This window comes from Ruditapes philippinarum, unplaced genomic scaffold (genome assembly GCF_026571515.1).
Source record: "Ruditapes philippinarum isolate M1 unplaced genomic scaffold, ASM2657151v2 ctg8811_1_1_1_1, whole genome shotgun sequence".
Taxonomy (NCBI): Eukaryota; Metazoa; Mollusca; class Bivalvia; order Venerida; family Veneridae; genus Ruditapes; species Ruditapes philippinarum.
The window spans coordinates 17,721-20,542 of record NW_026864012.1 but is presented as its reverse complement, the minus strand read 5'-3'; the positions used below and the strand labels follow the sequence as shown (position 1 = coordinate 20,542).

The 2,822-nt window shown below is 30.6% G+C and overlaps 1 long non-coding RNA gene across 1 annotated transcript; it reads left to right on the top strand.

Moving 5' to 3' along the window:
* Window positions 1-2,479, top strand: LOC132724087 (uncharacterized). Its single transcript, XR_009624862.1, has 3 exons — window positions 1-72; window positions 368-444; window positions 1,531-2,479. It is a non-coding gene; the product is annotated as an uncharacterized LOC132724087 (long non-coding RNA).
* The last annotated feature ends 343 nt before the right edge of the window (window positions 2,480-2,822 follow it).

The window sequence follows — 2,822 nt, the reverse complement described above, 5'->3', positions numbered from 1 at the left end:
GGCAAAGATGAGAAAAGATTACCAGGACTTCAATATTCGCCAAAGCAATTATTTTTTCTTAATAGTGCAATTGTAAGTAAATTTCTTTTACCTTTTAGAAAATGAAGAACATTGAGATCATACGAAAAACAACAATTTCGCTCGTTCAGATATTTGTTAGTCATACAGTGTGATTCAAGTATTGAATACCAGCACTAATGTAGATCTGGAGGTGAGTTCAGCTAATTCATGGACTCATCTTGTAGTTATTATTATGTTTCAAGGTACTGTTATCAGTATAGGGGTATCAAAGTAGTGTGAACCCTTTTCCGAATATATATAAAATGTCCTTTTATTTGAAATATAAATTTTTACTTTTTTTTTCAAGGACCAATGCAGCAAACTCAGAAGAAAAAAGAGAATATCATTGGTCAGATATTCAAATTATCCCGTGGAAAGTATAAGGTAATAAAACCAGCCAGTTGACATATTCGTTGTAACCAACTCCAGCTTATCAAGAGAATTCTTAATAATAACCTTATACGTTGGCAGCTTTTAGAAATGTACGGCCATCATTGATTTATGCAATTACAATTGCCATTAAATTATGTTTCTTCTCTAAATAATTCTTTAAAATGATTGGTGATATATGTAGAGGAAATGTTCGATCATTTGTTCATAGTCTCTCGGGTTCATCGTAATGAAAACTGAATACTGCTTAAGCCGATGCTAAGTTTCAGAAACATTGCACTTCATAAGCTAGACTTTTATACAAAACTGAACGTTTAAAGGTAGAATACATTATATCTCTAATATCTTACACAAAAGAATTATTTTACGAAGCGGAACATAATAAAATGCAAATATTTATAACATGATGTTAATGCGTAAGCATATTTTCGCACATGCGCATTTCACTCTTACGAAACATAAAGAAACGGTTTTTTTATTTTTAATTCAAACTGAAGGCAGCATAAACTATTAAGGTTTGTCCAGCAAGCAGATAGCCGTAGACTTGCTAGTTTTGTGTGAAATGCGTCATGAAACAAAACAAAACAAAAATAAGTAAAGTAAATCAAAGACAATGAAAATCCATGCACCCGATTAAATGCACATTATGCCTCAGAAAAAAATCATTATCTAATGTAGAAAGGCGATATAACAGTTAAAGAGAATGTTAAATGCCAATTTTTTGAAGAAATAGGCACATAATGAAATCCATTTGTCATATAAGGAACAAAATGAAGCATAATCCATACACAATTCTAAAACAGATGTCTGTACTAAATGTTCAAAGCAAAATTAGCAAAGGATTATTGAGCCTTTAAATCATTTCTGTCTCCAGTATTATTCTAGTATAATGGTTGTCCCAATTGAAAGCTTTGTACGGTAGTGTTTGCCTTTGGATATTAGAAGAGACAAAAATGTTGCTAGAGGTTAAGTATAAAAAATCGCTTGTTATACCTGAATACTATCATTTTGAAACATACATTTCACATATGATATCGCTATAAACAAATCACGTACTTTTGAGTGTATCCTCTATTGCAGAATAAACTTTCAAATGCAGAACAGTAAAGAATTTGCAGAGGCATGGAATTGTCCAGTTGGATCCTTCATGAATCCGGGAGATAAATGCAATTTATATTGAAAAACAAATGCTAGTGTTTTGAAAAATTGTCGTACTCTTATTGTAAAATATTGAATTATTGAAGAATTGTGTTGTAACTGTATTAAATAAAACGACTTTAGCGAGTATAATCATGAATGTATTGATGTAAGTGATGAACAACATCTAATAAGCGTATTGAAAACAAGAAGTATCGAGGTTAAGACCGTCTACAATAAAGATTTTGGATTCTCACTAAATAAGCAAAATACGCCATAAAAGAATGTTCATTTTTTGCTTTGATACATTATTGCACACTTATTTGAAGACGTCCATATCTTTACGACTGTTAATATATCTACAATATTCTACAAATCTGTCTGTATCAACTTCAATGTAATATATAATCTTAACCGCCAAAGTCTTTACCATTAAGTTAGCAGTGTATAATAAACATAAATCAAGCTACTAATATTGACAACACACCAACAAATATTAGGATATTAAGCATTTCTCATGTTTTAGATGGAATCATTCAGCACCAACGTGTACCGTAAACAATGCGCATTTGCAATTATGAACTTTAATTACTTATTTCAAATTGATTGAATTAAGTCCTACACTGTCGCATTTCAGAAAGTATTATTTTGAAGGGCTTTCTGTGTAGTTAATTTCCAATGATAAAATATGGCCATATTTGTTTTGCATTGGTAGAATAACAGAACATGATCAGTGTATTTCATTATTAATTAACTTTTCTATATTGGACACGTATTCATTTCAAATGTAAAACTAATATTGAAGTTCACCACGACATAATGAACATAAAAAGGCCATTATGCAAAGAGTACGGCCTTTATGAGAAAACTCGGCTATTATTAGATTGGAGAATTTTGATTGGCTTCCAGAATATGTTTTTTTACTAACTTGAATTACTGTAAGATAGGTAGGTTTACGAGACTTTTTGAAACAAGAATCTCATATGCAATACCTTACAACAACGGAATACACATAAGCTTTTTTTGTTCACTTAGTACTTAACCGTTTTAAATAATGTGCAGTTAATAATTATAATTGTCAATATTTAAGCCTTTTCATAATGGCCTTGTTATTGGGATTTAGGCTATTATATTAGTCTTAGACCTTTAGTCCCAGGCTAATATAACTGTCTTCAGCCCTATTTTGAGAGTATATATTAAGCATTACATAAGATTTAGTGCGATGGATTAAAATA